At 34.7% G+C, this 27,510-nt stretch overlaps 1 protein-coding gene across 2 annotated transcripts in view; it reads left to right on the top strand.

Annotated features, from left to right (window-relative positions):
* The window catches only part of Fur2 (furin-like protease 2), a 918,757-nt gene that overhangs the window by 565,196 nt on the left and 326,051 nt on the right, over nt 1-27,510 (top strand). The window lies entirely within an intron of this gene.

Raw genomic sequence — 27,510 nt, 5'->3', positions numbered from 1 at the left:
TTATAAATTATACTGTCAGTACGCTGCTTTTCATTTAGACGTCGAACTTCATAAAAATGAATTTTTATAATTTAATTTATACCGATTAAAGGCAAGAGTTCTGATATTCTCATATTTAGAAAAATATGCACATCTAATAGATTGTTGCACAATACAATGTTTAACTGATCGTCAAGTTCCAAACTTTCAACGGGTTTTTAAAGCCTCCATACGACGTTCGACTCATTGAAATACCCCAACACTCTTACATATTCGAAGGACATCTTGGCCCTACGTATCACATAGACAATATTGATACCTGGTTAGATGTGATTCTGGTTGATTCTGGGGATAAAGCTCTTTCTTCCGCTCCCTTTGTATCTGGGAAGCCTTGGCAAGTTATGGCACCTTGGTTCACAGAGGAACTGAAAAGACACTGCAAACAGCGTGATCGACTTCATAAGAGGCCGAAGCGGTTTATTGCAGCTGTTGGCAGTTTTGAAAAGAACACGTGCTGAGATTAAGTTCGTACTGTATGCTATCCTGGCGGAGACCCTCATAGCGTATTATTTCTCGGTCACGACTTGTCATCCACTCTGTTCTCTGGAATGATTGTGGTCTATCTTGATGCTGCCGTCTCCGCCTTGTCTTTTGTTTAGTTTCCGTCCTTTGGGTCTGATCGAAGTAACTATATTTATTGCCCGCTGTGCTGCCTCTTTAAAGAGTTGTAGCAGCGATGGTCTTTCTCTCTCATTTTTTTCAGGCGTCACTGGCTGTGAAAAATTTACCACATTTTGCTAAAGTCTTTGACTATTTTATTACCAGACAAATATAAAAGATAGTCTCATTTCTGTCTCAGTCCGGTTTTTACCATGATTTCAGCACATAAACAGCGCTCCTGAAGTTGATGGATAATGTCAGCGACTTAATTGAAAGGGGATACGTTAGAGTCTCTGTCTTTTTTGATTTCAGGCGTGCATTCGACACAACAGACCATCATGTGATGTTAAAACGCCTGCGTACAAATTACTCATTTTCAGATGACGCTTTGAGATGGCTGCACTCTTATTTATCTGACAGATCACAGGCAGTATTGACGCTGGACGGAAGCCTCACGGAGGCCATGCTTTTCATATCGGGTATTCCCCAGGATTCTTCATCTGATCCGGTACTTTTCTTGGCTTTCATGGGTTTCGTAACTGTGTGTCTACGGTATAGTTGTGCCCTGTTATTTGCTGATGATTTGCAGATAAGTATGCCATGTGCCCCCATTAGCCTTATTAATCGGGATGTGGTTGCTGTTGAAGAGTGGACGCATGAAAGTGAGTTGCGGCTGTGGCGTAGCAAGACAAAGCCAATCATCTTTGCCTCGACCTAGTGCCATCGCCTTGATAAGTCGGCCTTAACAAAATTATAGTTGAGGGTGAGCCCGTCCCTTTTGTTTCCTCGGTGAAGAGCCTGCGCGTTGTAATGTTGGAGGACTTATCATGGAACGGTCAGATGTCTATGATCAGTTCTCGCATCCATGGGGTGCTTCATAGGCTGCTCTTTAGGGGCAGTGCTCTTTCGGTTGGACTCTGACGTATTCTGGCCTCAGCCTTGCTGTTTCCGCATCTGAATAATGCGTGGCTTGTTTATTTAGATCTCTCGGGATATTTAGAGACTAAACTCCATCACCTCTGTAATAGAGTGGTGCGAAATGTTTTCAGGCTGAGACGGGATGCGGAAGCGGCTCCATACTATAGTTGATAAGGTTGGCTGCCAGTAGGTGTGCGCAGGAAATATTTTCTCGCATTGCTGAGTATGTATCGAGTTTTGTGGACCGGCAGACCGGACTACTTGGCCAAAATGTTTGTAGTCAATGATGAGTTGCGTCGATCAACTAGGCAAACAGCGTCGTCGTTTGTTCATCCGATGGCTCGTACACTTTCATATTATGGGTCCATTGTGCTCTCTGCATTGCGCTTCTGGGATGAGATTCCTCCTAACATACGTCAGATCGACTCGCTGTCAGACTTTAAGGAGGCTATACATAATTATTCATTTTCACGTAACTAAATACTTTTTTAATTGAGGTATATTAGTATTACTCTATTGTTTGTATTTTTGCAGTATTGTAAATTTTTGTATGTACCATTCTACGATCATCCTATTATTATTGTTAACTTATTTTAATTGAGCGTACGATGAGCGAGCACTAAGCACTAAGCATTGAGCATTTAAAATATTCCAAAAATTATGTGTGGTAAATCTTTAAGACTGAATAATCTTACATACTTTTTTCTTATTATAGTTATATTAGGAATGTAGAAATTAGAACTCGACATATGGACTCTGGTCCATGGCGTGAAATAAACAAATATCTATCTATCTATCTTTCTCTCTCTCTCTAACATGTCGTCTAGTGCGTATGTTTCACATTACTTTTTGATGCTACCTAATTTATAACTCCATATTGTTGTCTAATACCTCCACTTGAGTTTTTTATTATCAGAATACCTTTTTCTTGAGCCCAGGTAGGCTCACACCTTGTGGTTTGGTGCTCTCTGCCTCCTGGATTTCAGAGACGTAAGATTTTACCTAGTTGTGCTACCCTAACCTCTATTCGCAGCGGATCCTAAGATGCGTTTGGACTTTGCATTTACTCCTGGTCGCTGTATTCCTGATTATACGCTTTGAGAGTGTGCTTGGGTGAACTGTCTGTGATTGTGGCTGAGATCGCTGTCTGGGCATTGCGGAGCTCCTCAACACCATCCTCGTCTCCTGGATGAGTTTTCCAGGGGCCGCCTGAGTGAGCTTGCGCCATCTGCTTTTGCTCTTAAGTGCCACTGTGCCTGATTGATTGTCTCCTGTTGTTATCGACGTATCGACTAAGTATTACTGTAGTGACTTGTGTGTATTTAAGTGTATACATTGCTGTGCATCACTCTTACTGCTGCTATCTGCTTTAGTATAGTTGACAGGTACGTGCGTACCTGATTGAGTTATTCGTTTTTTAAAATTAATATAGCAATTATTGGGTGTATATTATTACTAAGCGCGTTCTACATGTTAGTTAGTTTTGTACATTTTATATTGTGTACTATTGTAAATACCTTCGTTATTAATTAGATTATTTTTGATTATTATTTTCATTTTTACGGTATCACCCTGATGCCTAGTGTTGTCTGTATGGCCTGTAGTTTGGTTTTTGCTGAGGGTGGAAAGACTTCTAATTCTGTATTGGCTGAGAGTTCGCATAAGCATGGTGGTGATGATGTTAGTACGAATACTGTGGATATTCAAACTGCCTCGCCAAGTTAGCAGTGTGCCGTATTTATTAACTGTTTATGAGGTCCATAAGCTTATTGAGACGGCGTCCAGAGATACAACAATATTATTGGAACGCTTAAGTAATAAGAATGTTGCAGGTCTTAAGAGTGCTCTGCGTGATGCCATTTAGTCCTTGAACAATACGCTTACTGCAATTTTATCTCTATACTTGGAAAAATTGACCTGCTCTTACCCAAAATAGTTTTTTTGTTTGTATTTATTTTTTTACAACCAATAGAATACGAAATGGTTTTCAAGATAAACCACTGTTTTTTTAAATCTATCGCACATGTTTTGTCTTCATTACGCATTACCACTTCATGTATGTCAGACTTTCCAATCATCGTATTTTTAATTTGTATTGCGTTATTTGATCCTACGTTAGTTTTATTACATTGTCAGACCATAGTTACAAGAGAATCAAAATTTATTTTTAATGAACTTTCAGAATTTAATTTAATACCCCTAAGCTTGCATACAACATAAAACTCCTACTAGCTGTACGCACAGGATACGCATAAAATTTAGGACCTCCTGAAACAAAAGTCTCTATATACGATCCTTCACCATACACCTCTAATTTATCTGTTAACTGTCGTGATAACGAGCTGGTAGATGGTTGATGTTCACTGACATTTTTATTATTTCTTGTTAATATTACTAAGTCTGTATCATAATACATAACTTTTCTATCGAGTTTTTCCAAGTACGAGTATAGTTTTAAACGTACTCGAGCTGTTGCATATGCAGCTACAGCAACGTTCGTACACGAGGAAGAAAGCGCCACTTCCTTTTTATATTGCCACGTTAGATACATAACACTATAATTCGCTGGTAGACAATTTTCTACATACTTCTTACTATAATGTCCTTCGTAACTTTTTATAATCATTTACTATACTAGTTTGAGGTAAATTTTCCCTTTGGCCAAATTTTCCAATTTCTTAAAAAGTTGACGATGTGCAAATTAATACCTTCATATTGTGTTCATAGAATCTGGCGCGTAGAGGCAAGAATGAGGAAACTGAGTGTTATAACTTTAATTGTTCGTAACGAATAAATGTGGGAAAAACCCTGTTTTATATTTTCGATAAAGCTAAACGTTTTGGGTTAATCAGCCAATTTCATAGGTAAGTAATTGGAACTACCTATGAATTTAGTTTTTCCTGATGACATACGAATACGATCGCGCTCATTGAGAGTAGCCTTGTGGGGTACCTTTTTTATTATCTATAATATATTTTATTATAAATTGACCATCAAAAGCCTAAGAGTTATACGCTATACAGACAAACGAAGTAAAAGTCTTACTTTCAAATCTCACTGCAAAATCAACAAAATTTTTAGGCACTCCTCACTCTCGAAAATAAGCTGTTTAACACCACAGAGGTCACAAATAGCGAAAGAATTCACATCTCATTTATGCATGCATCGCATCGTATTTGCACCCCAATAAGGATCGGTATGTGTACACACATGTTAGTGATATGATGTAATTCTATATCTTGACGCATTTCAAAGTCATAAGAAATAAAACAATTCTTCTAAGTATTCAATTTATACTTTAATGTAACAGGTTGCATACTACATAGCAGAGAGTATTTTTGTGCAATTTTCGTGATATGATGTGAAATTCCGACCAACAGTGTAACAACCTTGCTACAGAATACAGAAGGATTTACTCCAAAACATAAAAGTATTCTGGTCTCTTTTGAACTACTGTTACGGAAAGAGTTTTCAGATTATCAACCGATGTTGGACATACAGTTTGAGAGACTTTGAAGTTTTGGAGCTGCCACTTTCCTCTCCATAACGGAAATATACTTGAAGTGAAATTTGAAACAAAAGTGTCGTGACCCTCAATTATATTTCACCGTGGATGGTGAACTTATTATGTTTCTAAAAATATGTTTAAAATGAGACTATTTTTAAGTAAAATAAGTATGCAAAGAAGTAGATGTAATTTTTTTATTTTTCACATATAAAAATTATTCTTAGGCATTTTTTAAATCATTTTTAAAATTTAAATGCGCTAATACGTAAGAATATAGTGTGTATTTTGTGTACAATATTGGCTGTTCTAAACAAAACAAAACGAGTCATTAAAAAATGCTTCAGTAGATGTGAAACTAGAATTTGAGTTGCATAAAAATTTTCTTCCTAATATATGTCAGCTTATGGCTTGATTTTGCATGACCGTATCGTTCAGTTTAGTCCAATGAGTAGGGATGTCAAGAAACTTGTGTAAATATTTATTAAGTCGATTTAGAGCTTTGCTATCATCAGTTTATTTTTAACCACCATAGAGCCACACCTGGAGTAAAAAAGAAGCAGAAAATAAATGACTATAAGAAAAGTTGGAACAATTTATAAAAAGAATCGAGAAGAAAGACACAAAGGGTAAAAAACAAAATCTGAGGGGGAATCGAAAGACAAAAACTGTAGAATTGTTTCAATATTAATGTATTTATTAAGCTTTACTTTAATGAATATGTCACATAAACCGCGTACGAGTAATTTTACAACAAATGTTAAGTATCAAAAAATCTTAACTAAGGATGATGATGACAGAAATAAGAAATTTGGGCTGAAAACTTTGTTGATAAGTATTTAATCAGGATCTTGTCCTATAAATGAAAATTATGAAAAAAATAGTAAAATTTAATTTTATAGCAGCGAAAGATCGGGTGTTTTGTAGACATGCAAGGTTTCAAGAAACTGGGTAACGATTATGTGCTCAAAGAATCGGCTATTCTTTCGCCTAATACAAACGATACAGAAGCACGAGTATTTCTGCTTTAGAGCACCGTTAAACTGGCGAAAATTACCACAAAAGAATGAACATGAAAATTTATAGCTGGAATGTTGATCTCACGAAGTAACCTGGGACTTGGTATTACTAAAGTATACGGAGATAGGAAATATTTTACGGTAGAATCTTGAAAATGCTACAAAGATATATGTAGTAATTGGAGATTTTAAAAAAGTGGCCGGAACGATTTGGCTTTAATATTACTAAAATGACAGACTATCCACCGTTCAACCTTCTGACATTGGTTACTGCTTGCACACATCACAACGAAACCTACAAATCCATGTGTACTCTTCATAATATGAAGCGAATAAAAAAATTTGGCTTTAATATGAAATGGGTTGACAATAATTTAATGGCGATGACAATAATATTATAGAGCTGTAAAAATGAATCGTATAGTATTGTATTTCAGAAATAATTTTTAACTAAATCGATTTAAGAATCATGTCCATTATTTTAAATATAAACTGATTTTGAAAAATAAAACGAAGAAACGTTTAACAATTATTTTCCTACTACTCCACATCCTACATTATCATAAGACGCGCTCGCTTACACAAAAAAGTTTTTTGTATGTATATGATTACCACGTGCACAAGCTGCACACGATGTCGCACATTTAAACTTCATACCAATGAAATGGTTAACCAACTAAGCTATAAGCGAAAAAAAGAGAGAGCACTCTGCGAAGCAATTTATATATATAACGCATAGGCCCCTTCTTGCAGCACAAGGCTTCACCACTGACGCAGTATTGCACCATCCCTTTTACCATGCTGAAAGTGTTTGAAGGAGAAAGAGAGAGAAAAAAGAAAAAGAGAGATAGAGAGATAACACATGGACCCTTGTCTAATAGCACAAAGGAAAAGAAAAAGCACTCCAGAAGCAGGATATATATCTCCCTATATTATATAGTAATTTGAGTCAGGCATTCAACATATACCCCCCACAGACCCCCCACAAATAAGCTGAAATTCGACAGTTTTTACCTTTAAAGAGATTCTTCATTTTTTCTTCAAACTCCCTGCAGCCCCTCCACAGCCCCCCCACACATTTTTTCTTGTCCCTCCACAGACTCCACACCATTTTTCTTGTCCCCCAACAGCCCCCCACAGACCCTTCACACTATTTATGTTGTCTCCCAAAGCCTTTCCACAACATTTTTCTTTTCCCACTACAACTTTTTCTATTAAGTATAAATTACTCCTCTTAACAATAAATATTAATTTTACTTAGTTTTAAAAATAATTATTCGCATCTATTTTTCTAGAATACCAAGGAGACAAATAGATGGACCTTATACATATAAATAAAACATAAAATCCATGTTTGATTATATAATAATGTTAGAAAATAAATAATTGAAAATCGTAATATAATAACTATCAAATTCTTACAATTCATTGATAAGTATGAAGTTATCGGTGTATTCACCTTTTTTAGTGTTACTATTGTTTTAAAACAATGTAACATTTGTTATTTCTTATATGTACACATATGACATAATACAACTACATATACAATTTAAAACGTTACATAATTATTAAATAACAATAGGTGTGGAAGTATCGCCTTCTTTAAAAAAGTTAAGTGAACAACCTATTAAATTAAGCCTTATCATAACCACGAAAAGACAGAGCTCCCCGCACCCAATCGTAAATTCAGATAATATTTATAATGATACACATGTACACTTGTTTTATGTATATTGTAAATTTATACATATTTTAAATGTATCAATATTTAATGTGTATATTTATATATATTATCTTAATTTAAAGAACCCGACTGTCTCTTAATTGTTGCTTTAACATATACGTGTTATAAAATAATTATTGTCGTATTTTAATTTTGTAAATCAATGAATTAAAATTTAACTTTATAACTGCCATTTAAAATGTTAATGATAGTTAAATTAATTAATGTTTTAAGACTAGCTAAAATAATTTTCTTATAATATGTATACTAAGCTATTATATTTTAATAAATTTTGTCAAAAAATTAGAGATTTTTCATGCCAAAAAATTATAAATTAAATTTTTTTAACAAGAATTATCATCATAAAAAATATACATCATGTCATGTACACTTGTTAAATAATGAAATATTTATTAATAATTTTCGATTTCTTGCCATAAATATTGCCGATTTATCCATGAAAATTATCAAGTAAAGTTAATAAATTATGTAAAAATCTCTTTCCAAACAATGTTTTGTATTTCTATAATTTTTTTGCCTTTCTACTCAAAAAAATAAATTATTTTTATCTTTGTATCTTGATAAAACCACATATAATTGACAATGAAAAAATAAGGGTTTTTTTTTTAAATACAAACCTACATTATTGGAACTTTGACCTTGGAATTTGTATATTGTCATAGCAAATGCCACAACGATTACGATTTGTTTACGATACAAAATAAAAAGTAATGTTGAGGAGTCTTCTATGTCTAAAGTTATTTTTGGAATGAAGACTCTTGACGATTTTTTTTCCAGTTATTACTTTTCCTTCTGTATTATACTGTCATAATTTTGTGATTAGTAAACGTGTTCCATTACGGAGTTCATCTGGTATACTTAAATTTCTTAGTAACATTACTATTCTACCAATTTTTAGATTTAGTTCATGAGGTGGTAATCCTTCTTGAATATTGTTCAATATTTACACCGGAAAACTTAAATAAATATTATCGTCTGATTTATCAACCCCTTTATACGTTGCGTTATCTATGGAATAGTAAGTTTCAATTTCTCTATTTAATTTTTCAAGAATGTTATTATCTGAGTAAGAGGTATACTCGTAATGCGATGTAAGTTTAACACTATTCATCCAACAATTGAATGTATTTAAAATATTTCAGAACATACATTATTTGAGATCCAATTTTTGGGAATGTTGGAAGTTTTTATCTCCTCTTTCCCACCTTTCAATAATAATATTAAATATTCTTTATCAATAGAACGAAGATTGATTTCTAATCCTAAAATTTGGAATGAGTTCCGTAAACATAAAGATTTAATAGTTTGTTCTATTGTAAATTTTCCTATTATAATAAAAATTTGTTGTACATTTTTTATCAGTTATACAAGAACTTTGTTCTGTATGAGGTCCATGAAGCATGTGTTTAATCACTAAGTTTGTGAGCTCCGTATTACCAAGAGGAATTACAGCTAAAATAATCGCATCAATTTGTTGAGGTGTACCAATTTTTTTATCAGGATGCAAAGTTATTAAAATATGTGCATGAGGTAGACCACGTTTTTAAAATTTGATGGTATAAACGTATGCTAATACTTTATCGAATACATCGTTTTTAATGATATCATCCAAAACTGACATTATTTTAAGTGAAATAGTCTAACAGTTGGGGTTGAAATATCATTTGGTGCTGTATTTTTAGGAAATTTTGATAAAACTAACTTTCATTCTTTCCATTTAGGATTGCATGTTACTCTTGGAAATAAATCTAGTCCACTACATGTCCTCATTATAGACATTGCATCTCGATAATTTTTTTGCATATATCTTCAACTTTTTTTGTATGTAGATAGGAGTATAAAAAGATTTCCAATTCTTTTCTTTGTCTCGACATTTTTAGAAATGTTGGGTGCACTATTAACAATTGCGTCTAATAAACCTTGATAAAATTTTATTCTTGAATTTTTTTCATTGTATCTTAAATAGTTTAAACGGTACATTTAATCATAATGTAAGAATTAATTAACAATTTTTGTGTCAACCATCCCCTGTGTAATAATCTCGGTAGGAATGATGTTGTAACATAGTTAGTTTTTCGCTCTTATTTAAGTAATTTTTAAAATAACCGGTAGTCCATCCTAAATCTCCTAAGGGGAAAAATAATGAAAATACCATGGGATTATGAAAAATTTGTCCTTGAATATTTATATTGTATATACCTTTTTCTTCTTACTAATGTATAAAGCAAAGTCGCTAAAACCGTTGTAATTGCTAACCGTGAAAACTACCGAACTGATTCTGCTGAAATTTTGCGTACCGGTTCTTGAAACTTCCTAGATGGTTGTAGTATTGTTTTTATCTTGAAAAATTTAATAACAATAGCAATAAGTAAGCTTAAAGTTTTGCAAAAGCACGCCAGCTTTTCACTTTAGTTCAGTAGGACCCGCTAGGTGGCGTTGACATAAAATTGAATCTACCTGCAATAGAATTAAATAAGTGTGGTTATAATAGGCTGGAGCGTCTCAAAAATTTTTGTAGTCATCTGCCGGCAGTTCATCGAGCTGCATCGGGAATGTAGATCATAAGCGTGTAGCTGGGTATCCCGGTTACCGATGACGCTCTTCTCCAATGGGCAAGTGACCCAGGTCTCCTTTCATCTTGAACCTCCAGGATTGACGAGTATCACCAATAAAAAATTTATTCTATTCGATGACGTCTCCGGTGGAATACGAGGAGACGTATCTAGCCAGAGCACAACCTGCTCCAACACATTAGAGTTATGGGGGCGTACCACAATCTGGCCTGGTGCCGTCAGAGAATTTTTTACTACAAATTTAAGCCAGGGAAGACAGTCCTGAAGAGTACGGGCAGCCACCACGGCCAATTTCTTAGTGGTCGCTCTAACGGCATACCTACAGACAAGGTATTCTCCAGGCCCACTGTCCCCGCTAACTATGAGCAGTTGGTTATCTGGGAAACGACCTGAAGACGAGATGTATTTTTGGCGGCGTATCTCCCTCATTTACGGTCTCCGTATACAGAGAATCCGAGGGTAAGAGTCAAGCTACCCACAGCTGGCTTTCCATCATCAAGAATAATATTAAGGAATAACTGGAAATTCTACCACTTACCTTTTTCAGGGCCAATATAAGTACATACGTTGACTACTTAACCCTTAATCTCATCGGTTCTTTTAACGGCCAACTAAGATCAAACAGCCTTGCCAACAAATACATTTTTACTATCATTTCTGGAAACATTATTTGTTGACTAAAAGACTTTACTTTTCAGCATAATTATATTGATTTTAATTTTCACAGCTTATTATTTGAACAAATGAACTGGATAAATTGTGAACAAATATGTTTTTAATAAGAAGATTCTTGTTCTGAGGAGTGTTAGGAATAAATGTGAAATTCCTAACTGAAAACGTTTCACATTACATGTCAACAAACTATGATGTTCCATTTAGTAAGTCTCGGGCGAAGCCGAGACGGGGGGGCCACTAGTTCTGTTATATTTCTCTAGTTATCAAAGATGCAAAACTAAATACATTATTATAGTACCTAATAAGTATTCGAAAATTATCATCGTAAAGTAAACGTTCTTTTAATTTTAAATTATATTTACTCAACATACTAAGACGAACTTTTCCCTTATGTCAACACGATGATTTTTTTTTCATCTGTCCAAAATACTGCTAAACATATGTGCACTTATAGCTCATTTTACTATAAAACTCAGGATTTACTGATAAATCATTACTTTTATTAAGTTTACTACTTAAAAATTGATTCAAATTTTCATTATTAAATGTATTATTACTTCTTTTACATTCAGTCTTTTTTTTTTTTTTTTTATTTGATTTAACAAATGTAAGATTTCGTAGTTTTCTTTTGGTACCAGTATTTCGATAACACAATAACTTAAATGAATTTTTCGATAACATAATAACTTTTCTGAATTCTTCACATTTTTGAAATTTTTTTTTCCAACAATGAAATCAACATAAAAATTTCATTTTGTAATGACATTTTTTACAATCATCAATTTTGTTCTAGAATGAAAAAAGGCTTTATTATACGAAAAAAAAAAATTTTTAATCAATCCATTCCCATCTGTTTGATGTAAACTATTATCTCGTGAGCTTTTGAATTGTTTAGTCTCAGTAACTATTAAGTTATCATAAAACTTTTTTGTCGTTTATGTTTAACGTACTACTCATTAAAGTGTCAGCTTCTGTTTACATATTTTTTTTTTCTTTAAGGATTTGAATTTTTTGTTTTTAGAAAAATTTTCTTCTGAATAATAACAATTATTTATTATATCATATGATTTATCAGTAGTTGTTTCACTAAACTCGTTTTTTGGAGATGTATTATTAAATTTATTGTTCAGAAATTGGTGTAAATTTCTTTTTTTATTAATACTTTTATCATTATTACAACAGATTTCTTTTTGTTTTCCGAATGACTTTCGAAAGCTACCATATAATAAATGTTTTGGCGAAAGCGGTTTTTAAAGGAAAATTAAACCACGAGCAGAATTTACGAAATTTTTTTAAATTTATAAATAATAATGTAATATGTGCATAAAAATTTCAAATATTTCTTTCTGTACATGGTAAAAAACTCTGAAATAAATTTACTTTTACATTTGCGGTTTTTCAATATCTTAAAAGAAATAAAATAAAAGTAATACAAACGAATTTTAAGTAATTACAAGTTTACGGAAAAAACTTTAAAACTTTTTTACCAGGGGTTGGTGCATAAAACTCGAATATATATATATATATATATGTGTGTGTGTGTGTGTGTGTGTGTGTGTGTGTGTTTGATTATAAAGAGGTTACTTATGCGGATAATCACATGTATGTAAGGGTAATTATGAGGACAAAAGATGAAATATATGGACGTTTGCATTACGACACCATGTTATTGATATGCGTGTTAGAAGCAGGTAAAGTTTGTCTAAGTTATTATCTGTAAACATATATATATATATATATGTATATGGGTGATTCTGCCATAACTTGCTCAGATTGTGTTCGGTACTCGAACTTGCATGACATAATGAAATCTAAAACTTTAAAAACGTTAAATTATGTTAAATTTTGGTAACTTTACTTGACATATTGTCTAATACCAATATATTGATCGCTTTATTGGGATAATCGATCATTAAGAGTCAAATTGTTCATTCCGACCTATGTCCGCAACTCAATTTCACTCATAAAAGCTTTCACTGGTAAACAATTAGGCTTGTATTCCACTTGGGTGTGTAAGCATTATATACTTAAGCTATAAGGTGTGGGATTTGTACCTTAGCCCCACCAAAAATTGACGAAGATGAGTGAGTTTTCGCAGCATACATTTTGTCCTCATATTTGCACCATAATCGTGGTTTTAACAAAAATCAGTTGAAACTAGTAGCTTTTTGCTCACTAATGGTCACTTTTTAAAGTATACGACTAAAATTAACAAATCCTATCGACAGTAGTACCAGAAGTTATTACGTCTCGAATAGCCAAGCTCTTCTGTTTGCGTATTTCGAGCGTACAAACATTTTATTCCATTCCGACTCCCTATTGAACAACCACTCAGTGTACGTGTGCAGGTACGCAAACTACAGTTTCTTATTGTATTTGAGGCTAGTGAATAAAGTATGGGTGGATGAGTCTTCGTAATACGTCTATGGGTCGTACGAGCACTACAAGCTTTGAAAATTCCATTCCGAACTTTTACATTCCGACCCTACCTCACCTCTTAGTGCTGTTTTTTTTTGTTTTAGAGCAATTAATCCCAGCCAAAACCTTTTTTCCAACACTGTTGGGCTAAAAGACGAGACGCAGGTCTCGGGGTTACGTCCAATTGGCCTCTTTTCGCTACATAAATGCAAAAATGGTGGTGCTGCTTCCAACGTTGATAGGCAAGTGATGCACTTCATTAGATGGTTTCATCTGGGCCCAATGAAAAACATAGTCGTAATGAGTAAAACACAAATCTTTGAACATTATGCTTCGAATGAAAAGTTATAGTGATTTTATAAAAAAATACTGAATTATAGCCAAAATCACATTATTAGCGATATTTGCACTCCAATTAAAACAGCTGTAACTTTTGAATAAAGGCACAAAATCGAACAAATTTTTATTTTAATCGATAGGTCTGGACCCCAGCGTTTATTTACGCTTAGTAGGAACACTTAAACTGTTAAAGAAGCTTAGCTACACGTGTTAGAAAGAGATACAGTTATTCAAAAATCGATGAAAACTGACTTTTATAAAATATGGTATAACTTTTGACTAGTTAATGTTGTAGTTGCATCCCTTAAGATGTTTGTTACTTATGTTGTGTACAGTAGTAATACCATGAAAAAACTTTTTTCAACTAACTTCTTTTTGAACAATTTTTAAAGTCGATCTGAGCAAGTTACGACAGAATTACCCATTTATATATTAAGTCATCATGATAAAGAAGATTTTCAAAATCTAACAAAAAATTTAATTGATGATACCTTATGTAATCCATTGGAAAAACAAAAAAAATCTTTCGTAATAATGATGAAAGTATTAATAAAAAAATAAATTTTAACCAATTTCTCAACATTACCACAACTCGAAATGAAACATTTTTCTAATACATCATATAAAATACTAACTAATTAATAATCAGAAAAAAATCTTTCTAAAAATATGTACACGAGTGAAGCTTCGCCTTCCTGCGCGTTTCGCGCGACAACCCCTGGCGTCAAAAGTTAAAAGTCTATTTTCTCGAATCCTAACTTACTTAAAAATCATGTACATTACTTTTATTGCATTCTTTTGAAGTATAAAGAAACCAAAAATGTGAAAATCAGTTTGTTTCAGTATTCCTTATCAAGTATACAATTAATAAAGTAGGACGTCCAATGGTACTGCTGTCTAGCTTTGTTTTTATTAAAAAACAAAACGACGTTTCAGCCATTTGGAAAACGCCCCGCCCTTATCAAGTACGAAAATCTATGAGTAAAGTACTTAACAATACAAACTTTGGTAAATAAAATAAACGCAAGTTAAGTGAATTTTACGAAAGGGATGTAAAATCGTAATGTAGTCAGAGTTTTAAGTTTAGTTGCTTTTATACCTTGCACATACACAAATGACATAGTATACGCACGTAATACAATCAAATTAGAATCGTAAGCAGTTCCTTGTAAGACGCACATAACCAGTTCATGTTTTTCTAATACTATATATAAGAGGGGCCCTCAAATCATGTTCACAAAGTTAGTCTCCTTCCTTAATTGACTTAACGAGAGACTTATAAGAATTTTTCAATTTCTCTGTATCTTGTTGTCTATTAATATTATTGTTAAAGTAATGTATATTTAACACTTCCGAAAAGAGGTGCTTTTTGTAATTTTGTTCTGTGTCAAAATTTTTTATATTACCAAAATTTATGTCATGTGTAAATTCAATGCTATGTTGTGATAGTTACGGATGTATCTTTTTTTTTCTACATCTCTTTTATGTTCTGCCATTTTTTATTTTACACCTCTCGATGTTTGACTGACAGCAGTTGCAATTTGCACATGGTATGTGGTAAACGACATTATTTTTATCGAATGGCTTGGTTTCATTTTTTCCAAGTGAAAAGATCGAATTCAGTTTTTTGTTAAAACTGTTTACAAGACCAATGTGAAGCTTCTTACAATAATATCTAAAAGGACTGTGCAAGTGGGAATAATATGGTAATGATAAAATTAGTTTATAACTATTATGATTTATATTGCGACTATTAATTATATTCATGTTTCTTACAGTATTTATTATTTTGTTTAAAAATTTATCTAGAATTGTTCAAGGATAGTTGTTAGCTTGTAAGAATTCATTGATTAATTTAAAATTATTGTTATTACATTGAGTGTCTGCTTATTTGATATAATGGTCTACTAATGTGTAAATGATACCTATTTATTGTTGTATGGGATGGTGGGGGAGAAAATTCAAGTATCGGCCTGAAAGTGTGAAATTTTGGTACCAATTAGTTAGTACTGTGTTATTTTGTTGAATGATAATTTTCAAATTTTAGAAACTTATGCCGTTGTTATCGTAACAGTGCCTCAACAGTGAATTGTAGTTCTGGACAATAGCTGTTAAAAATGTTTTAAGTATAGTTAATATATTTAGTAAGCACACATATAAGGATATCATCCACGTACCATACATACAGTGGAATGTCAAAACATAACTTCTCGAAGCATGAAATTCCAAGAAAACGTATTACAAAACCATCGTTGTTAAAATGGAAAAAGTCGAATTCATAATTATAGATACACCTGTATAAGATTTATTGAAAAGAAACATTGATTTAACCATTAAAGAATTTCCAAAAATTTTTTATTGCATTAATGATTAAGTCTTCACTAGTATTAGTAAATAAACTAAATACATCTAGACTCATTAGAGTGCAACCAGGTGAAACGATAATGTCTTCTATTTTATTTTTTAACCCATAACTATTTTTTACAAGTGATTTCGACAGTGGAATATTCTCAATCAGGAGAAAATTAAAGAAAAACTATGAGTACGTGAATTTAGTGTTGAGACAATGATACGGATAGAAAAGTCTTTTTTGTGTTTTTTTCAGTCCATAGCATTTAGATAAGTTTTTTTCATAAATATCTGTATTAAACTTTATTAATTCATCAATAATACCATATGGATCATATAATATACACTTTACTTAATTTGCATGTATTGTATTTACTAAAATTTGTATCGTAAAGAATTTCTTATTACTTATAAATTTTTATATCTGATAAGGGTTGGAACATTGTCCAAACGGCCAAAACGTCGTTTTGTTTTTTAATAAATACAAAATTTGACAGTACCACCATTGAACTTTATTTTAAATTATCAACCAACTGTCATTGGACGTTTTATTTAAGTATTCGTGAACGCTAGTCACAGCTGTACGCCCTTTGTATTTATATCTGCATCTACACTGTACTGCTATAGAGAACACCAGATTGCAACAACTAATAACCATCCTTACCAGTAGAAAGTTTGAATCGCTTCCAAGGGTGCTTGACTTTATACGTGCATGCTTCGGTCGAAATGTAAGTTTTAGTTTTTATAAGCTTAGTTGTGTTTAGAATAAATTAAACAGCAGCGAATTAAAGTACAAAGTTTGAATCAAATGTAGGACGTTTTTCTGAGACATATCACACAAAGTACTAACAAACTCAAATATGTTACTTTCTTTGGTTTCCGATCGATTATAAAATATCAATTAGCCACATCTAAATTACTTAAATAAATTTTGAATAATAAAATTTTGGACTCTGACAAAAAAACAAACTTTTTAAGTAATAAATTTGAATTAATAAAAAATATAATATCAAGTAATGGCTGTGAATTTTGTATAACAAATTTATCTATTGATTATTACGAATTAAAGTTAAATTAGCATTTTTCGCGAATGTCGTTATAAGTTAAATGAAAAGTTCAATGCCCTTTTCTCACATGAAGAATTCTAATGTGAAGGTGTTTACGATACACTTCCAGCTACAAGTGTCAGTGACCCTCACCCGCTACGGTGCCCTGAATTTGTCAATAATGAAGGTATAAGTAAAATGAATGAATCACACTGGTACTGGATTGTATCTTAAGCATATTAAAGTCAGGCGATAAATTTAATTTTGTTTCTAAAGTTAATAAATATAATTATTTTCATCTTTCTAAAAATACTGAGCATTTATTAATATTTTTGAGAATTTGAGACGATTAGAAAAGAACTACTTGACATTATTGGTAACAATAGACATAATGTATCTACTCGTTTTTCTTTTAATGAGAGGATTCTCCAAGATAATTTAAAGCAAACACAAGTCTTCTTTAAAAATAATGAACACATTTTAATTACTCCAGCAGACAATGGTAATATCACTGTTGTTACTGACAAAGGAACTTACATGAATTAAGTAGAAGAATTATTAAGTGATAAATATTATTTACAGCTAGAAAATAAACTTCTTAGGCAATTAATTAAAGATACAGGAAATTTTGTAAGCAAGTGGGGCCAATACTGTATTTTTTAAAAACTAAATAAGTTTGATAAAGATATTCGTAAGAAAAAGTTATCTAAATGCTACGAACTGATAAAAGTACACAAAAAAAATTACCTATTCGTATCATTGTCTCAACACTGATTTCACCTACTTACAGTTTTTCTAAATTTCTTCCTGATATTCCGATTAAAAATATTCTGCTAACAAAATTACACGTAAAAAACAGTTATGAGTTAAAAAATAAAATAGAAGATATTATTGTTCCACCTGGTTACGCTCTTATTAGTGTATATGTAGTTCGTTTATTTACTAATAGTAGTTAAGCCTCAATCATAAATGCAATAAAACATTTTTAGAAATTATTGAATGGTAAAATCAAATTTTCTCTTAATAAATTTTGCACAGGTGTTTTTTAATTTAAATATTAACTGTTTTCCATTCCAACAAAAAATTGTATAAACAAGATTTTGGCTCTCCAACGGGGAGTCCCTGTAGTCCAGTGCTGTGTGATCTTGTAATGCGTTTGCTTGAAATTTCGTGCTTAAAGAAGTTGTGTTTTGCCGTTCTTCTTATGTGTGGTATGTAGATAATATCCTCATATGTGTGCCTACAAAATATATCAACTATACTGTTACGGGGTATACAACGCGGATCAACGAGGCGGAGTCTCTCCACTTCGACCGGGCCTGTGTTGCCCGGATACCCAACGTTGTGGTACTCCCTGTAAAATATCTCGCGGGTCTCGTGCGCTGAGACACCGCTGTGGAATCAGGTATCGCGGCTGTAAGGTGTGATTCGTCGCTTTTCGCGACGATCGCTTGCAACTATAAATAAAGGGGGAAGTTGAGGCACAACAAAAGAATTATCACTCGCGGGTATTTTTAAATTAAAAATATATATTCAGTGAATATAAAATAATTATACAAAAGAGGTATTCGCGGGTGTGTAGTGTGTGTGTGTGCGTGTGAGATCACGCTCGTCGAGCGCGATTGCTCGACGAGCTCGCGGCGCGAAAACGCAGACCGGGCAGACTTACGCGGGCTAAACGAGGGCCGCTGCCCTTTACAACAGACTGCCTGTTGGCAGGTACTTACGCGGGGCGGTGAGGTCGCTTCTCGAAGTTGCCTTGGATAGGCCGAACTAGGTGCAGTTGAAGTGATCTCGCAGAGGCCAGTAGGCGTCCCTACTGGCTGTGAGTGGAGATAATGGTCGTCAGATCTGGACTCGGTCTGCCCTTGTCGTCGGGTTCCGGAGTCGGATCACGGCACCAACACTTCCCGTGGCGTTGACTTCACACGACAACTTCACACCCCAAAGGGAAAAAACAAAACGAGCAACAGGAGACGGCAACACGGAAAAAAAAACTCGCTTCTCGCGGGTTCGCTGGCCCAAGCTAATCTAATCTTCCTCGCTTCCTTTCCTGGCTTTCCTCTCTTTTCCCTTACCCCTACTTTCCCATTCCGCTTTCCCACTTAGGGCCCTTGAACTCTTTTTCCCCCTTTCTCTACCTGCCCTAGCCTACTAACGTGGCCTAACGGTGGGGCACCGTTACAATACTAAATACATTATTAATAGCTATTGTCCGGAATAACAATTCATTGTTAAGACATGTTATAACAACAGTACAAGTTTCTTAGATTTAAAAATTATTATTTAACAAAATCACATTGTACTAACTAATTCGTACTTGAACTTTCTCTTCAACTATCCAATACGACATAAAGTAGGGATGATTGACACATTCGTAGACTTTTCCGTTAAATTAGCACACACTCAAATTCGTAACAATAATTTAAAATTAATCAATAAACTTTCACTAGCTTACAACTTTGTCCAAAAATTTATTAATAAATTTTTGAACAAAATAATAATTACTTTAAAAAACATGAATATGATTGACAATCGCAATAGAAGTCATTATAATTATAAATTAATTTTGTCACTATCATATATTTCCCACTTGCACGGTCCTGTTAAATGTTATTGTAAGAAGCTTCACATTGGTCTTGTAAACAGTTTTAACAAAAAACTGAATTCGATCTTTTCACTTGGAAAAAATGAAACCAAGCCATTCGATAAAAAAAATGTCGTTTACCACATACCATGTGCAAATTGCAACTGCTGTCAGTCAAACATCGAGAGGTGTAAAATAAAAAATGGCAGAACATAAAAGAGATGTAGAAAAAAAAAGATACATCCGTAACTATCACAACATAGCATTGAATTTACACATAACTTAAATTTCGGTAATATAAAAATTTTTGACCCAGAACAAATTTACAAAAAGCACCTCTTTTCCGAAATGTTAAATATACATTACTTTAACAATAATATTAACTACATTACGATTTTACATCCCTTTCGTAAACTTCACTTAACTTGCGCTTATTATATTAACTAAAGTTTTTCTTGTAAAGAAATTTTCATCACTCATAGATTTTTGTACGTAATGAGGGCCATGACAGTCTTCGAACGGCAATAACGTCGTTTTGTTTTTTATTACATACAAAATTTAATTGTATCCTTATTGGACGTTGTTTCAAGTTATAAAAATTTTTATTTAAACTTTTCGTGTACGAACTATATTTACACTGACATATTTAATAAAAAATCTTAAAATCTGCTCATGGTATTATTTCTCTTTAAACTACTCCTCAATCAACATTCTTAAAAAAATACATTATATTGACATAATGTAACGTACGATATTACTAATAGTACTAATTTGATCCCTTACTCCCAAGGCAAAATATGAGAGGTACTAATAAGGTAGAGATAAGATCGTTGGATATTTTATGTTTGATATATATATAAATATTATTTCATACACTTCCCCTTTTAGTGTGTTTTCCCTAAAATTCTAATCATAAATCACTTAATAAAATAGACTTAAAACGCAATGGATTAGTAAAATTTTTGTTGGAAAAACGCTTTACATGATAAAAAGATTCTAGAACCTGGAGAAGAATGAGTGACTCATAACGCAAGAATTCAATGAGTCGGTCGAAAACAGGAAACAGCAGAGACCAGAGGAAAGAGAGAACAGCGTTTTAAGGAGAGAAAAAGTGTCATAAATTGGATCAAACACGGGAAGTAGGAAAACACTCTCGCCCGTTCGTTTTTTCTCAAGCTGCTGCAGCTAGGTGAAAGGGACCAAATATAAGGACCTGGACATAACTTATAACGTATCGAGAGCTGGTAAGAGGGACCCTCATAATTATCTTTACCAATATACCAAACCCACACGTTCCCACTATACTATATACATATACACTGACTCAGGGCGAGCTGAATTATTCAAATAGGGCCCAAGTGTGTCTTGTGAGTAAAGAGAGACATTTAGGGAAACTCAAGCTACACTTACAGCGAACATGCCACTTTCCGGAAATACTAATTACAACGTTGTGAGTAACGGGGAAGAAATCATGGACGACAGAACTGAGATAGGCAATATTGTTAACAGAGAACAAAAAAATGCTGAACTTGAAATAAAAGCGGAAGGATGTGAGATACTCGACGCCCTAGACAAAAATACTAAAGCGAAGGTGATGGGTCTGATCTCTACGATGAAAGCTAGGCTAAAACAGGCAGAAAGAGTTGACACGTGGCGTAATGCTGCTACAGGAATCATTCGAGATTCGCTGCCAATAAGCACAGAGCCCAAGGCCGAATTTCGTGACACTCAGGGAAACATAAGTCTTACAAACAGAGAAGCTGGCAGTTTCAGCGAACGAGTCATCGGGGAAAATACCATAGGAGCGGCAGAAGTACATGGGGCCCGAATAGAAGGGACAAACTTTACGCTGACGTAATGGAATATTACAGAGATCAGAACGGCCGAATTTCGTTGCAAACTGCTACGAATATCAAAAGCCAGGAAACCTCGGGATAAGAGACTCGCATAATTAACAGCTACTGGAATAAAATAAAAGAAAAGATATGAGCGATGAACTTGACAGAATGAAGGAAGCCGCATTTATAGCAACAGTACCATCGCCAAATAATAATTACGCAAATCGAATCCATTCTGAGGTGAATAGATAGGAACATAGGATGATTTAGCACCTACCAGACGACAACATATAGAATACATACAGGCTACAAACAACCATAACCACCCACGCAGACCGCAAAACGCGCAACTAAACATACTGCCCACGCTCAGTTATGTGAAAAGCAACATTCCATTCTTTGATGGAGACTCAATCAACCTGCTACTATTCAAAAAGATGGTAAAGATGTCTGCGGAAAGGGTGGGCCCAGAAAACGAATTATTTTTTCTCAGCACACTTGCAAGCAGACTAAATGGAAAAGGGGCTGATCATTTAGCGCCCAGACTGATGCAATTTTTGACAGTTCAGCAATTTCTTCGGGAATGTTGGAGGAGATATGGTAGCATAAGTAATTTGGACACGCTGATGGCATGGCTGAAGATAATTAGACAGCAAAACCAAGAATCAATGAAAGATTACAAGGGAAGAGTTCAAGGATTGTATAACAGGCTGACGATACTGCATGATTCGAATCGAAGCCTACTTCCGAATCAGAAGTGGGTTCTGAAAAAAGCGCAGAGGCAGTAGAGCAATTTGCATATGGCTTGCATCCAACATACAGATGTAAAATCACACGCTTAAACCCAAGGACCCTCTGTAAAGCAATTATACAAGCACTGATAATAGAGAGCGACCTTAGCTTACGGCATACAATACCAGTAAGTGCATTGCCCACACACAATAAAGCAACAACCGATCATGAGTTACTCGTAAACCTGGCGAGTGTAGGGAAAAAACAACAGAAATCAATAATGGGGCACAAGAAGCAGCAGCAGCAAACGTAAAACGCCGTAAATACTGCGACGGCTGAACCGGGCATTCAGTCGAGGAATGCCGAAAACTGCTAGTGGTGATAAACGACAGAAAAACGGAAAAAGTTAATGGAAGGGAACCAAAGGAAAACTGCAATTATTGTCAGAGACCGGGACACTATGTGAGAGACTGCTGCTCACGTAAGCAAGACAGGGAGGAAGAGGAGAGACAGCGAAACGAGGGGCATAACCAACCCGTAGATAACACCAGTACTAACAGAAACAGCTATTATGACGGGAAATGTTACTCCTCACAACTGTAATGATAATAATCAAAACAGGGGCTGTAACAATGGCCCAACGAAGCCTTATAACAAAAATAATAATTACTACAACAGGAATAACAACTACAATAACAGAAACGACAATTACAAAAATGAAAGTACAGAAATAACAATTACAACAATAGAAATAACAATTACAATGACAGAAATGATTACAATAACAGGTATAATAACAACAACCCAACAGGCAGTAATTACTACAAAACCGCTGCTACGGTGAACTGTATAATAACAACATCGGCGAAACATTTAACCGTTAAGGAAACAACTATAGAAATCAAAACACCAGGGACCAGGGACGGCTATAATAGGAATCTAGTTAGAAATGGGCCACCACAAGATAGGGGCCCACAGCAGCGAGAAAATGGCATATACGGCCCTGACAATAAGAGAGACGCTCCCGCAGCTTGAGACTCGCAACATGTTCGGCGTGGTCCCCAAACAAGGGTCATGAACTATAGAAATAGACGGAGAATAGCTTGTCCGGTGAACGTGAATGGACGAGAGAGAGGCCGCAGAAGGCGGAGCTAAAAATATTGGGGACAGAAATGTACCATAACAGACCCAGAACTGACGTAGAGCAGGGGAGATTAGAACATATTGAAGTAGAGTGCGAAGATACTTCCACACAGCGAAGAGGTAAACGCACAAGAAAAGGTAGAAGGGCCCGCAAAAAGAGTAATCGAATAAAGCTGCCAGACACACATATAGAGAATGATGAACCCAAGCTTTCAGAGAGTGACGAAAAAATAGATCAACTTCCCAAAATAGCTATAAATTTCGCGAGAACAGGGCATACGCCACTACCGGTCCAATTAGGGGAACTATATTTAAAGAACGGAAAGGCGACTTTTTATATAGATACAGGTCTAGAAATTTTGATGATAAAGAAAAATTTTCTTAACACAGGCATTCTAATAGATAGGAGGTATCGAGGAGCTATAATCAGTGTGACTCACGGAACACGCAAAATATTGGGCACAGTACAGGCGTGGTTGCATGGATTAGAGTGCACATTACATCTAGTCCTCTATGACTTCTTAATTGACGCAGAAGAAATCATAGGGTGAAATACTTTTAAGCGGTACCAGCCAGATAAGCGCTGCCGAGAATATGATTAAACTAAATGACGTAGAGATACCACTGTTGAAGCTGGAGTGTTTTAAAATACCTGCAAGATCGGAACATATTACTTATGCGCGAGTAAAAAAGAGTAAAAATAATGCAAAAAATGGCTGGATACCCCTTCAAGGGATGGAAGAAGGAATATTATTTTGAAACTTCATAGCCAGAAATATCAACGGAAAAAAAGTCGCAAAATACATTATTATAAGTGATGAGATAAATTGCGTGCCTGTTCCGGAAGTAGAGCTGCTAGATTTCGAAGAAATTTAACGGAAGCACTCAGAAGACGTTGAAGGGGACAATGTCGAAAGCTTGGGAGAAGCGGTAATAAGGTTATTTAATGAAGAAATTAGTGATAATGAAGAAAAAACAGAAAATTTTACAAAAGACGAAGAAAAGTTAGAGAAACAAAAATGGGTTCATAAGATGATGCAACTTGTAGACACAGCTGGTTGCAACCATAAAGGAAAAAAATATGTGGGAAATCTAATAAAGTCAAACCCTTATGTATTTGGCCTTGACGGTGAGCCTCTCAAGGCAACATACCTGATTAGGCACTGAACTATAACGACGTTGGATAAACCCATCGTGGCGAAAAGATTTAGATATCCTCCAGTAATAAAAGATCAAATGAAAATTAAAATAAAGAAAATGCTCGAACAAAGGATAGTTGAACCCTCTACCTTCCCGTTTAGCTTAAATACCTGGATAGTGGCAAAACAACCGGGGCCAAACAACGAAAAAAGGGTAAGAGTAGTCACAGATTTTTGACTACTAAACGAGGTGACAGTGGATTCATGTTGTCCGCCACTGTTTCAGAGTGACATCTTAGAGAATCTAGCGTCAGCACGATACATCAAAGTAGTGGACCTCAAATTTATATTCTTTTAGGTAGGAATACACAAAGATGATGCACATAAAACGGCATTTTTGGGTCTAGACGTGCATTACCAATATAAAAGGATTCCAATAGGGTGCAAGGACTCTAACAACGCATTTCTATAGGTTATCACACTAGCACCCGCGGGACTACAAGGCCATGAAACAGAAGTGTATCTCGACGACATAAGGGTCTTTGTCCTGGACCTTGAGGAGCATGGAAGACGATTCACAAAACTATTAAAATGACTGGCAGCGGCAAATCTTACGATTGAACCTAAGAAATGCCAATTCTTAAAAAAAGAAGCAAAAGTGCCGGGTTACATTACAGGCAACGGACAGATAATGACTGAGCCAAAGAAACTCAAAGCGGCTAGAAATTACCCTTGACCGACAAACGCAAAGCAAGTAAAACAGTTTTTAGGATTTGTTGGCTTCTATAGGCGACTCATTAAAAAGTATGCACAAATTGCCTAGCCCATATCGAGTTTCCTAAGTTTAAATTGGGCGACCAAGAGGAGCAATATCCAATATCAATGAAAAAATGTAGAAAAAATGCAAAACACGCCTACAAGCAGGAACGCCACCATGGGCACCAAAAGAAGAAGAAGACCCACCCCTACTACAAAAATCAATAGGATTACGGCCCATCCATTAAAATACTTAGATAATCTAGCGTTTATGACAATTACAGAGGCAGTACCCAATACATAGGTAATAGATGCGCTGCATGAGAGAGGATACATTAATTTGATACGCATGAACAACGAAGAGTGAAGCGTAGGAGAAACTAAAATGATGAACGCAAGAACAGTAAAAATTATGCACATGTATCCAAAAGAGCATTTTAAAGAAACGGCACTTGGATCTAACATTAAAAAAATGTATTAAAGCACTTAAAGGGGTAATAGTAGCTAATGAAATAAAAACGATTGGGATTGTTAGGGACCTAGCGGTCCCCAATCTAACCCAGTGGAGATACTTTGTCAAAGCAAACAGGGTGAGGCACACAAAAGAACCTCCTTATACATTAAACTGTGCTTAAAATTTTTGCAGTCCCCGGACGCAGGGACGAAAATATGAAAGAAGAGAGCAATTAGTTCTTAGGGATTAATTAGGCTAACGAAATAAATTTTCTTGGCCCCCGGATGCATCGCGAAAATACGACAGAAATAAGCAATTGAGTAGGCTTATAATAAAACATTCGCGGGCTCTGGACGCGCGCTCAAATACAAGTAGAAAATAGAAATGAGAGATAAATCACTATAAAGAAGATGCTGAGAGTAGGTGGAGATGCAATACGGGCTATGTTAAGAGCAATATTCGAAAAATAATTCGTACATAATATTAACATTAATAATAACATAAAGCATAGATATGTCAAATTACGCGAGCAAAACAAAAGTAGAGCGTATTGTGCTACCTCATATAGTTAATTTATCAACGACAGTAGGAGCATAGAAACGTGGAACGTAGAAAAAAAAATAAATAAAAATCCGAATCGCACAGACGAAAATAGGAAAAATTTTTATAACAAGTACGCATATTGTGGCGGATTGATGACTCTTCCAAATAAAGGTCGCATTAGATATGTATAAATATACGAATATAAAACGTGTGCAATGTAAATAGAAGAATACGTCAATAAACTAATGTACACTTATCATTAGAATCGACATATAAACTATACATAAGGAAAAGTATATAACACAACAGTGCAGAAGCGAAGAAACAGTCGATAAAAATCAAACTCGTGCCGGTAAACTTCTTTTGGTATTTTGTTTTAACAAAGATGTACATGTATAATTTATTTTTCTTTTTCGTTTTTCTCTTTATGGATATACATATGACATCTGTTAGTGCCCTCTATTTTTCTCTTTTATATTAACCCTTTCAAACATTGTCCCATATTCGTCCTTGTCCTTACCCACGAGACCTAGATAAGACACTGACCTCCTGCACCCCCTCCATAAACAAGACGTGGGCCTGCTTGGGCACCGTTGGCCGGAGACTAAGAACGCCACAGCAGCTTTACATTCTTGGGGCGCCACCGCTTCTCTGGAAATAGCAAATAGGCCTCTGGCAGAAGGCTGGACCTACAAAAAAAAGCCTAAAGAAGAATGAAGAAGAAAATTACAGTAGGCCAACAAGAAGTCAACACTGCACGAAAAAACTAATACTCACGCGTATACAAGGGTGGCTCTTCAATGGGAATCCGTCACGATAATCCGCTGCTACCTTAACCACCATGGCAAGGAAAGTGCCATGGCACGTATAGCCCCAAGCAGTGTTGTAGGAGGCCCTCGAACCCAAGACGCTACAACAAATCCGGACTACTCGACTTGAGGGAACAACTGAAGGACCCCGAGAACCATCCTGAAAAATCACGACAAACAACTGTCCGGATAAACAGTAAACATCGCAACACACGACGCCCCCACGATACTTTTACCTGTAAGATACTTGCACCGGCAGAGGCACGGCGTCTAACGGCCACCCG

The sequence above is a fragment of the Copidosoma floridanum genome, unplaced genomic scaffold (genome assembly GCF_036245765.1).
Source record: "Copidosoma floridanum isolate Cflo_tuat_1 unplaced genomic scaffold, Cflo_Japanese_pri ptg000022l, whole genome shotgun sequence".
Taxonomy (NCBI): Eukaryota; Metazoa; Arthropoda; class Insecta; order Hymenoptera; family Encyrtidae; genus Copidosoma; species Copidosoma floridanum.
The sequence above is the reverse complement of the archived record's forward strand: the minus strand, read 5'-3'. Positions and strand labels throughout refer to the sequence as shown.